The 12589-nt window shown below is 49.9% G+C and overlaps 2 long non-coding RNA genes across 2 annotated transcripts; both read right to left on the minus strand.

Annotated features, from left to right (window-relative positions):
- Positions 1–1296: 1296 nt before the first annotated feature.
- Positions 1297–3972, minus strand: LOC121850196. Its single transcript, XR_006085492.1, has 3 exons — positions 3863–3972; positions 2312–2347; positions 1297–1338 (listed from the first exon to the last, which is right to left on the minus strand). It is a non-coding gene; the product is annotated as an uncharacterized LOC121850196 (long non-coding RNA).
- Positions 3973–7901: 3929 nt separating this feature from the next.
- LOC121850204 lies at positions 7902–10062 on the minus strand. Its single transcript, XR_006085501.1, has 3 exons — positions 9941–10062; positions 8987–9022; positions 7902–8002 (listed from the first exon to the last, which is right to left on the minus strand). It is a non-coding gene; the product is annotated as an uncharacterized LOC121850204 (long non-coding RNA).
- Between the last annotated feature and the right edge of the window lie 2527 nt (positions 10063–12589).

The following is a 12589-nucleotide window of genomic DNA, read 5'->3' on the forward strand; positions in this document are numbered from 1 at the left end:
CTTTAACAAGCCCCGTGTGTGGTGATTGTCTGACCGGCTGATCCTCGCGGTACAGTGTAAACTGTGAGGGTGAGACCGAGCTGGGAGCTGTACATGTCAACGTGACAGAGCCTCCCTTCACCACAGAGGCTGGAGACACGGACAGGACCGGCCGCGGAGCTGGAGGGGAATGAACAGATATTAGCAAAATAAAACTTCCAATTTAGTAGATTTTTATTATTAATTGCAGTTCGTAAATCCCTCTCAGGGAGGGCTTGACCGGTTTGTGTGAGGGGTTTACACAGACTGCATTAACACCTGGAACTGGGCGGCCACGAACGGCAGCTGAGGGTGGGCAAGGAACATGCAATAGGCCTGACTCCCCGATCCAGGTCAGGGCAAACCCTGTCACACGTTTTATTGACAGACAGTCAGTCAGACTGTCCGGTGGTGGTGGGGGGGCGGTGGTGAAGAGGAGAGACACAAATAACGAGAGGACAGGAATCTCACTGACCTTGAACGTTAGCTTCACAGGGTCACTGGTTTGTGACACTCTCTGTCTGTCAGACACTGAACTGGGAATGTCATACACACAGTGGTAACGCCCATCATTCTGGGAGGTGATTCCTGTGATCTGGAAAACAGCTCAGGTACATTACTGGACCGGTGATCTGTGAGGAAACTGCATCGTCTTTGGTATAACTTAAATCTCATCCAGGTGTGTGTTGTGGAGCTGCAGGTGAATGTCACATTGCCTCCCAGGGTTACAGGACCTGACGGGGGATCCACGGTCAGGGTCGGCTTTGGTGCTCGTTCTAAAAAGAACAGAATAAAAAGCCAATCATTCAGCTCAGTGTCTGTGACGGCATCAGTCGTTCTCTCAAACGTTTACACCCAAACTGATATAACAGCTTCACAAGCCACTGTTTGATGCTCAGACTCACACTTTCCCCCTGTCCAGGGTGAGCGGGGGGGTGATTCTCAGTCCCCAGTGACTGGGGGGTGGGGGAGGGGTCAGAGACACAAACAATGGAGAGAAACAGGAAACTCACGGACCTTCAACTGTTATCTTCACATTGTCACTGCCTTTTGATGATATCGCACTCCCACCTGGTGAACTCTCAATGTCATACAGACAGTAGTAATCACCGCTATTCTGGAACTTGACTCCTGTGATCTGGAAAACACCCTCAGGTACATTTCCTAATGTTGTTTCCTGTAATGCTATAGCACCATCTTTGTATAAAAAGAATCTCATCCCAGGAGTGTGTTGTGGAGCTGCACAGGTGAGTGTCACATCGCCCAGTGTTACAGCACCTGACGGGGGATCCACGGTCAGGGTCGGCTTTGGCAGTCGTTCTAAAAAGAACAGAATAAAAAAGACAATCATTCAGCGCAGTGCCTGATAGCACCAGTCATTCTCTGAGGGTTTTTTCTGGTCAGCCGCGTGTCTGACACCTGCAGAAACCCATCATTGTGCTTAAGAGCACAAACTAAACTGAGATTTTCATTCATCCCTACAAATGGCAATCCCAGAGATAGCTTGTTGGAATGGAATGCGCACTCTTTTCCCAGAGGAACGCCTCCTGCTCACCTTCCGGAAAGCATTAGGCGCAGGTTGGCAAGAGCCAAGGCCTGAGACCCCAGAGTGTTCGTTGGGGTAACTGCTGGATCTAACCAGCTAAACCAACAGCTTGCCATTGGTAGTGCTGCCTGGCAAGCTTTCCCACTGTTTGTCCAGCTCGGACCACCCGACCCGTTAGGATATTGACTTGCAGGGTTAACAGGAGCTGAGTGGGATGACTCCATGCCCCCAGTGACTGGTCTGCCTTTCCTGATCGTGCCAATGAGCCCGGCTCGGCTGTGCTGTCATCAGCAGTGAATGCCCTGGAATACTACGGACTGAAAATCCCCACCTTCCCTGATCCAACCTGCAGCTCAGGTGCCAACCCCTCATTGTCCAGTGCCTTGGACGTCCTCCCGGCGTGAAAGGCGCTATTTGTAATCCAATTACTTGTTGTTGTTCTGAGACGTTTCCCGCGGTGAAGAGCGCTATATAAATGCAAGTTGTTGTCGTTTACTATAAACTTTGCGAAGTTGTTTGACATCTCCCAAATGTGTCCTTTTAATGTTCAATTCTATTCCAGATGATTTCCCCACTGGTGGGCACTTCAGTTTGAATGATGACAGGAAGTTGGGATAAAGTCCCAGCAGGAGGTTACTGAGCCCCAGTTCATGCTGGTGTCTTATCCCCCTCAGTCTCCTCCTCCCCTCTCCTTTACCCTCTATTCCCTTCTCCCTTGTTACAGATTCTCAGACGACAGACACTAACCTTGTGCCTCCACATTTTCAATTCCCATTGTGTAAACTGCAATAGAAAATGAGTTTAAAAATGTACATTATTAATAATACTAATCTTTACATTTGAGATAGCGCTTCTCACTTCTAGACATCTCAAAGCGCTTCACAGAATATACTGTAAAGTTAGTTGACTGTCTAATTGTGGGTGAAACGCAGCAGCCAATTGCGAACAGCAGTGTCCCACAAACAGTCGTGGATCGAGTGAACAAATTATTATTTTTTTTACAGATTATTATACCAGGAAAAGTGATCCACCAATCACTAATGCCCGGGTTCCTGCAAACTGCGAGGCTACACAGGCGTGTGGAGGAAGTAAATGTGCCCAACATTTCGCTCTGCCCGCAATAGAACCCAGTTCTCCCGCTTGCGAGGCGAGTGCTGTCACCACTGAACCACAGGCTCCACATTGAGGTGTATCAGGGTGTATAATGATCTAATGCCGGCCTCGGCAGGACGTCTCAAAGCGCTTCACAGGATTTGCTATCAAGTGTTCTGACCGTGTGTTTTGTTGAGAATTTTGTTCGTATAACAAGTAACGGCCGCAAAACACACAGTAAATTCCGCAAAGTGCTTTGAGATATCTCGACGAACTGATAACATGATCATGTGGTAAGTGTCAAATACAGTAAGACCTTGTATTTGAAATAGCGCTTTATCATGTCTTCGAGTCGTCTCAAAGCGCTTCACAGAATATACTGCACAGTGAAAACAAGGCTGATCGCCATAACTATTATTATCATTAGCTTTGGCTGGCTCTGCCAGCCTGTGCATAATACTGTCGGAATTAGGTGAACAGTGTGAGTTCCTCCGGGGGGAGAGAAAGAGAGAGAGAGAGCGCACATTCTATTCCAGTCACAGGGATATTTCCATGTTTAGGTGGCGGACATATGTGAACTCTCAGTCTGGTTTGGAGACTCTTAAACACAACGCTGCGTTTCCTCCTATGGGAACCCACTGTCCCCCAAAGAGCATCGGCCACATTGTCTCTAATATTAACTGTGGAAAGGAACTGTGAGAGTTTAGGATGTATCAGAAATAACAAAGGGAAGTTAGTGACACGGTGACGGGAAGCGAATGTCAGTCGGTCGACTGTCTGTCTGTCAGTTTCAAACAGTTTTCTCAGCTCTGGTGTCTCTGGTGATATATGTACACCTGACAGTGTGCTCTGTCCTGGCCTCAGGCATGAACTCGATCCTGGCTGCTGCTCACCTCCCCTCCCCCTGTTTCCTGTCAGTGTGAGGGGTCTCATGACTCTTTTCCAAACCCTCACCATTTGGAATGGCTCTGGCAAGAGGCCCGGCACTGGCGAGCTCCCGCTTCAACCGCAGTGTCCCTGGACCCGGAGCAATCCCATGAGAGCCTCACTGAAACCAATGCACCCTGAGACAAGGAGGGGCAGGTCTGGAAGGAAGACAAGGAAACCAACTGATGAGACACCGGCCAACAACAGGAGCTTGTGCCCGCTCTGGCCTTTCCAGTCACCCTCAGGACTGCGGTACACAAAGTCACAGAGATCACTCACCCATCACAAGGAGGGCGATCGGCAAAGACACTTCAGCAAGGAACCTGCCTCTGGCCAGATCCGCCATCGGTCTCACAACGTTTTGAGTGCAGCTCAGACCAACACAAGCAATGGACTGAACGGAAAGGGTGAGTTCAGGATCCCACAGCAATAGAGGAACTACTCATTGAATCGGCTTCCACCTCCCTTTGAGGCAATGCATTGCAGATCTGAACAACTCACTGTGTGAAAACATTTCTCCTCCCTCCCCTCTATTTATTTCAGCAACTATTTGAAATGTGTGACGTACTTCGTAAAGTTTGGTGCCCAATACTGAACATAGTCTCTCGCTGAGGCCTAACCACTGTTTTATAAAGGTTCATCATAATCTCCTTAATGTTGTATTCTATGCCCCTATTTATAAAGCTGAGTGTACCTTATGCCTTTTTTGAATACAGGGCAATCAGCCTTGTGTTCAGTGCACAGGACAGGTACATAAACAGCTTTATCAAGCTGTCCTGCCACCTTCAAAGATTTGCTTATGTGGACTCCCAGGTCTCCCTGTTCCTGCTCCGCCCAGAGGTGGGCTATGACACTATGAGAAGAGAGTTTCTCACAGTCTGGTTTTCAGCCTTTACCAACAGGAAGCCGTGTTTTCCTTCGCTCACTGGACAGTGAACGTATACGTAACGGAGAAGGGAACAGAGGAGTGAGGGGGAAGATTAAGAGGGGTGGGGGCCTTTGTGGAGTATAAACCCTGACATGGACTTGTTGGGCTGAATGGCCTCTTTCTGTGTTGTAATAACATGGACAGCAACATGGGTGTGACTTAACTTTTACCTCTCGTCCATCCCTGGTGTCTTTGCTCCAGAAGCTGTGCTATTTCTTACACTTTATCCTGTTGCTGTATACCGTGGCACTGAGGTCACGTCAGGCTCAATCCCTCCCTACGTCGTCTCCCCTTTACATCCCACCGTGGGTATCAGGCTGACACCCCCCACCCACCCACCCACCCACCCCCGGCAGTCAGTGTCCTGTGAAATAGTTTCAGTTTGGCTTTAACATAAAGCTGAAGCTTCTTTGAAAAGTTATGTTTATTGTCTGAGAGAGCGACAGCCGTACATTTTTATGCGAAGACAGGACAGAGATGGGAAATCTACATTAGCTGCTTATTAAGAGGAATGTGTCAGCCTGGCTCAGTGGTAGCTTTCTCTCCTCTGAGTCAGAAGGTCGTGGGTTCAACACCAACGTCGGGACTTGAAATCTATATCATCTAAACTGACTCTCCAACGCAGTGCTGAGGATGTGCTGCGTTGTCAGAGGTGCCGTCCTTCAACTGAGACATTAAACCAAGGCCTTGTCTGGCTGATCAAACTTCCGTGGCACTGTTCGAAAAGAGAAGGGAGTTTCTCTTTCCCGGGTTCCTGGCCAACAATCCCCCAAATTAAATTGGTTGTTCACTTCACTTTAAGTCTGTTTTGCGTCATTGCCAGATGCACTTTGTGGGGCTGTTGCTTAGCACAAGTTAACTGCCGCATTCGCCCACAAAACACACAGTAATATTCTGTGAAGCACTTTAATGGTGTCTCACTCGAAGGTCGGCACCTCCGACAATGCAGCCCCACACCCCCCGACACTGTACTGTAGCGTCAGCCCAGACTGTGAGCTCAACTCCCTGACGTTGGGGGAGGGAGGGGCTGAACCCCACAACCTTGTGGTTCAGAAGCGGGAGTGACTGAGCCAGGCCACACATGACAAGGACAGAGAAGCCGGCAGATTCACGCTGAGGAAATGTGTGTTCACTCTCGGCCCAAGTGTAGGGAGGACGACCTGACAGACTGTCTTTAACCACAAGCTTTGCCTTGCAGATCCTGTTCCCCTGAACAGCGACGAGTCTGAGCTCCTTTTGTCAATGAGAGACTCTGAAATATAAGACAAGCGCCAGCCTGCGCCCGTCTGGCTGGTAACACGCCCCACACCCCTCCGTGGCTCTTCAACACATCATCAAAAAGCTTCAGCCGTTCAGGAGGTTTCCCGGGTGACTCCTGGTGTGTGAGTGTCTGCCCCGTCACCTCTGGCTTTGCAGATCCACACGGCAGCCACCACCAGGTGCAGAAGGAGGAGAACGCTCAGCTTCACACCCACCGCTACCGGCCACCAGTCCACAGCTGAAACAGGAGATCGTTGTTGGTGAGTGTTGGGGCCCCAGAGCACGACACGGGTACAATCTAGTTTGTGTTTCACTGAGGCTTTCATCTGAAACACACCACGAGGTGCCCGTCCGGCTCCTTGACTGGAACTCTGAGTCGGGGTTGTGGGGTCACGCCCCCAAGTTGGGGCCTTGGTGAGACACTAGTGCAGCGCAGTGCTGGGGGGGAGGGGGGACACCGCACTGTCAGAGGCATTGCATTGTGGAAGGCACCGTCCAACGGATGCCATATTAAACCGAGCTCCTATCGAGGTGGACGTTAAAGCTCTCCTGTGGGGCTATTGGAAAAGAGAAGGGAGTTTCTCTTTCCCGGGGTCCAGGCTGACAATCCCCCAAATAAAACTGGTCATTCACCCAAATCTTCATGGGTGGGTTTCCGCGTGTGTCAGACACTCGGCTGCTCACGGCAATGGGTTTCCATGTCTGTTGGACACACGACACCCAAAGTGTGAATTCATTGTTTGGGGCATGAAGGGGGAGCTCCCTCACCTCTCACAGTGAGCGGCACACGGGGACTGGGCAGCGACTCCACAGACTGAGCAGTTTGATATCTGCAGCGGTAACTTCCTTCATCTGAGGCGTTTATTGCTTTGATCTCGAAGACTTTAACAAGCCCCGTGTGTGGTGATTGTCTGACCGGCTGATCCTCGCGGTACAGTGTAAACTGTGAGGGTGAGACCGAGCTGGGAGCTGTACATGTCAACGTGACAGAGCCTCCCTTCACCACAGAGGCTGGAGACACGGACAGGACCGGCCGCGGAGCTGGAGGGGAATGAACAGATATTAGCAAAATAAAACTTCCAATTTAGTTGATTTTTATTATTAATTGCAGTTCGTAAATCCCTCTCAGGGAGGGGCTTGACCCGGTTTGTGTGAGGGGTTTACACAGACTGCATTAACACCTGGAACTGGGCGGCCACGAACGGCAGCTGAGGGTGGGCAAGGAACATGCAATAGGCCTGACTCCCCGATCCAGGGTCAGGGCAAACCCTGTCACACGTATTGACAGACAGTCAGTCAAACTGTCCGGTGGTGGGTGGGGGCGGTGGTGAAGAGGAGAGACACAAATAACGGAGAGGGACAGGAATCTCACTGACCTCGAACCGTTAGCTTCACAGGGTCACTGGTTTGTGACACTCTCTGTCTGTCAGACACTGAACTGGGAATGTCATACACACAGTGGTAACGCCCATCATTCTGGGAGGTGATTCCTGTGATCTGGAAAACAGCCTCAGGTACATGTACTGGACCGGTGATCTGTGAGGAAACTGCATCGTCTTTGTATAACTTAAATCTCATCCCAGGTGTGTGTTGTGGAGCGGTGCAGGTGAATGTCACATTGCCTCCCAGGGTTACAGGACCTGACGGGGGATCCACGGTCAGGGTCGGCTTTGGTGCTCGTTCTAAAAAGAACAGAATAAAAAGCCAATCATTCAGCTCAGTGTCTGTGACGGCATCAGTCGTTCTCTCAAACGTTTACACCCAAACTGATATAACAGCTTCACAAGCCACTGTTTGATGCTCAGACTCACACTTTCCCCCTGTCCAGGGTGAGCGCGGGGGGTGATTCTCAGTCCCCAGTGACTGGGGGGTGGGGGAGGGGGTCAGAGACACAAACAATGGAGAGAAACAGGAAACTCACGGACCTTCAACTGTTATCTTCACATTGTCACTGCCTTTTGATGATATCGCGCTCCCACCTGGTGAACTCTCAATGTCATACAGACAGTAGTAATCACCGCTATTCTGGAAGTTGACTCCTGTGATCTGGAAAACAACCTCAGGTACATTTCCTAATGTTGTTTCCTGTAATGCTATAGCACCATCTTTGTATAAAAAGAATCTCATCCCAGGAGTGTGTTGTGGAGCTGCACAGGTGAGTGTCACATTGTCGCCCAGTGTTACAGCACCTGACGGGGGATCCACGGTCAGGGTCGGCTTTGGCAGTCGTTCTAAAAAGAACAGAATAAAAAAGACAATCATTCAGCGCAGTGCCTGATAGCACCAGTCATTCTCTGAGGGTTTTTTCTGGTCAGCCGCGTGTCTGACACCTGCAGAAACCCATCATTGTGCTTAAGAGCACAAACTAAACTGAGATTTTCATTCATCCCTACAAATGGCAATCCCAGAGATAGCTTGTTGGAATGGAATGCGCACTCTCTTCCCAGAGGAACGCCTCCTGCTCACCAATTCCGGAAAGCATTAGGCGCAGGTTGGCAAGAGCCAAGGCCTGAGACCCCAGAGTGTTCGTTGGGGTAACTGCTGGATCTAACCAGCTAAATCCACACAGCTTGCCATTGGTAGTGCTGCCTGGCAAGCTTTCCCACTGTTTGTCCAGCTCGGACCACCCGACCCGTTAGGATATTGACTTGCAGGGTTAACAGGAGCTGAGTGGGATGACTCCATGCCCCCAGTGACTGGTCTGCCTTTCCTGATCGTGCCAATGAGCCCGGCTCGGCTGTGCTGTCATCAGCAGTGAATGCCCTGGAATACTACGGACTGAAAATCCCCACCTCTCCCTGATCCCAACCTGCAGCTCAGGTGCCAACCCCTCATTGTCCAGTGCCTTGGGACGTCCTCCCGGCGTGAAAGGCGCTATTTGTAAATCCAATTACTTGTTGTTGTTCTGAGACGTTTCCCGCGGTGAAGAGCGCTATATAAATGCAAGTTGTTGTTGTTTACTATAGACTTTGTGAAGTTGTTTGACATTCCCCCAAATGTGTCCTTTTAATGTTCAATTCTATTCCAGAGTGATTTCCCCACTGGTGGGCACTTCAGTTTGAATGATGACAGGAAGTTGGGATAAAGTCCCAGCAGGAGGTTACTGCGCCCCAGTTCATGCTGGTGTCTATATCCCCCTCAAGTCTCCTCCTCCCCTCTCCTTTACCCTCTATTCCCTTCTCCCTTGTACAGATTCTCAGACGACAGACACTAACCTTGTGCCTCCACATTTTCAATTCCCATTGTGTAAACTGCAATAGAAAATGAGTTTAAAAATGAACATTAATAATAATACTAATCTTTATATTTGAGATAGCGCTTCTCACGTCTTCTAGACATCTCAAAGCGCTTCACAGAATATACTGTAAACTTAATTGACTGTCTAATTGTGGGTGAAACGCAGCAGCCAATTGCGCACAGCAGTGTCCCACAAACAGTCGTGGATCGAGTGAACAAATTATTATTTTTTTTTACAGATTATTATACCAGGAAAAGTGATCCACCAATCACTAATGCCCGGCTTCCTGCAAACTGCGAGGCTACACAGGCGTGTGGAGGAAGTAAATGTGCCCAACATTTCGCTCTGCCCGCAATAGAACCCAGTTCTCCCGCTTGCGAGGCGAGTGCTGTCACCACTGAACCACAGGCTCCACATTGAGGTGTATCAGGGAGAGAATAATGATCTAATGCCGGCCTCGGCAGGACGTCTCAAAGCGCTTCACAGGACTTGCTATCAAGTGTTTTGACCGTATGTTTTGTTGAGAATTTTGTTTGTATAACAAGTAACGGCCGCAAAACATACAGTAAATTCCGCAAAGTGCTTTGAGATATCTCGACGACGTGATAACGTGATCATGTGATAAGTGTCAAATACAGTAATACCTTGTATTTGAAATAGCGCTTTATCATGTCTTCGAGTCGTCTCAAAGCGCTTCACAGAATATACTGCACAGTGAAAACAAGGCTGATCGCCATAACTATTATTATCATTAGCTTTGGCTGGCTCTGCCCAGCCTGTGCATAATACTGTCCGGAATTAGGTGAAGGTCTGGAAGGAAGACAAGGAAATCAACTGATGAGACACCGGCCAACAACAGGAGCTTGTGCCCGCTCTGGCCTTTCCAGTCACCCTCAGGACTGCGGTACACAAAGTCACAGAGATCACTCACCCATCACAAGGAGGGCGATCGGCAAAGACACTTCAGCAAGGAACCTGCCTCTGGCCAGATCCGCCATCGGTCTCACAACGTTTTGAGTGCAGCTCAGACCAACACAAACAACGGACTGAACGGAAAGGGTGAGTTCAGGATCCGCACAGCAATAGAGGAACTGCTGATTTAATCGGCTTCCACCTCCCTTTCAGGCAATGAATTGCAGATCTGAACAACTCACTGTGTGAAAACATTTCTCCTCCCCTCCCCTCCCCTCTATTTATTTCAGCAACTATTTGCAATGTGTGACGTACTTCGTAAAGTCTGGTGCCCAAGATTGAACACAGTCTCTCGCTGAGGCCTAACCACAGTTTCATAAAGGTTCATCATAATCTCCTTAATGTTGTATTCTATGCCCCTATTTATAAAGCTGAGTGTACCTTATGCCTTTTTTGAATACAGGGCAATCAGCCTTGTGTTCAGTGCACAGGACAGGTACATAAACAGCTTTATCAAGCTGTCCTGCCACCTTCAAAGATTTGCTTATGTGGACTCCCAGGTCTCCCTGTTCCTGCTCCGCCCAGAGGTGGGCTATGAGACTATGAGAAGAGAGTTTCTCACAGTCTGGTTTTCAGCCTTTACCAACAGGAAGCCGTGTTTTCCTTCGCTCACTGGACAGTGAATGTATACGTAACGGAGAAGGGAACAGAGGAGTGAGGGGGAGGATTGGGAGGGGTGGGGGCCTTTGTGGAGTACAAACCCTGACAACAACAACAAGATTCCATTTATAAAGTGCCTTTCACGTCAGGAGGACGTCCCAAGGCGCTGCACGGACTTGTTGGGCTGAATGGCCTCTTTCTATGTTGTAATAACATGGACAGGAACATGGGTGTGACTTACCTTTTACCTCTCGTCCATCCCTGGTGTCTTTGCTCCAGAAGCTGTGCTATTTCTTACACTTTATCCTGTTGCTGGACACCGTGTCACTGAGGTCACGTCAGGCTCAATCCCTCCCTACGTCGTCTCCCGTTTACATCCCACCGTGGGTATCAGGCTGACACCCCCCACCCACCCACCCACCCACCCACCACCGGCAGTCAGCGTTCTGTGAAACAGATTCAGTTTGGCTTTAACACAAAGCTGAAACTTCTTTGAAAAGTTATGTTTATTGTCTGAGAGAGCGACAGCCATACATTTTTATGCGAAGAAAGAACAGAGATGGGAAATCTACATTAGCTGCTTATTAAGAGGAATGTGTCAGCCTGGCTCAGTGGTAGCTTTCTCTCCTCTGAGTCAGAAGGTCGTGGGTTCAAGACCAACGTCGGGACTTGAAATCTATATCATCTAAACTGACTCTCCAACACAGTGCTGAGGATGTGCTGCATTGTCAGAGGTGCCGTCCTTCAACTGAGACATTAAACCAAGGCCTTGTCTGGCTGATCAAACTTCCGTGGCACTGTTCGAAAAGAGAAGGGAGTTTCTCTTTCCCGGGTTCCTGGCCAACAATCCCCCAAATTAAATTGGTTGTTCACTTCACTTTAAGTCTGTTTTGCGTCATTGCCAGATGCACTATGTGGGGCTGTTGCTGAGCACAAGTTAACTGCCGCATTCGCCCACAAAACACACAGTTATATTCTGTGAAGCACTTTAATGGTGTCTCACCCGAAGGTCGGCACCTCCGACAATGCAGCCCCCACACCCCCCGACACTGTACTGTAGCGTCAGCCCAGACTGTGAGCTCAACTCCCTGACGTTGGGGGGAGGGAGGGGCTGAATCCCACAACCTTGTGGTTCAGAAGCGGGAGTGACTGAGCCAGGCCACACATGACAAGGACAGAGAAGCCGGCAGATTCACGCTGAGGAAATGTGTGTTCACTCTCGGCCCAAGTGTAGGGAGGACGACCTGACAGACTGTCTTTAACCACAAGCTTTGCCTTGCAGATCCTGTTCCCCTGAACAGCGACGAGTCTGAGCTCCTTTTGTCAATGAGAGACTCTGAAATATAAGACAAGCGCCAGCCTGCGCCCGTCTGGCTGGTAACACGCCCCACACCCCTCCGTGGCTCTTCAACACATCATCAAAAAGCTTCAGCCGTTCAGGAGGTTTCCCGGGTGACTCCTGGTGTGTGAGTGTCTGCCCCGTCACCTCTGGCTTTGCAGATCCACACGGCAGCCACCACCAGGTGCAGAAGGAGGAGAACGCTCAGCTTCACACCCACCGCTACCGGCCACCAGTCCACAGCTGAAACAGGAGATCGTTGTTGGTGAGTGTTGGGGCCCCAGAGCACGACACGGGTACAATCTAGTTTGTGTTTCACTGAGGCTTTCATCTGAAACACACCACGAGGTGCCCGTCCGGCTCCTTGACTGGAACTCTGAGTCAGGGGTCGTGGGGTCACGCCCCCAAGTTGGGGCCTTGGTGAGACACTAGTGCAGCGCAGTGCTGGGGGGAGGGGGGACACCGCACTGTCAGAGGCATTGCATTGTGGAAGGCACCGTCCAACGGATGCCATATTAAACCGAGCTCCTGTCGAGGTGGACGTTAAAGCTCTCCTGTGGGGCTATTGGAAAAGAGAAGGGAGTTTCTCTTTCCCGGGGTCCAGGCTGACAATCCCCCAAATAAAACTGGTCATTCACCCAAATCTTCATGGGTGGGTTTCCGCGTGTG

Source organism: Callorhinchus milii, unplaced genomic scaffold, assembly GCF_018977255.1.
Source record: "Callorhinchus milii isolate IMCB2004 unplaced genomic scaffold, IMCB_Cmil_1.0 Scaffold15, whole genome shotgun sequence".
Taxonomy (NCBI): Eukaryota; Metazoa; Chordata; class Chondrichthyes; order Chimaeriformes; family Callorhinchidae; genus Callorhinchus; species Callorhinchus milii.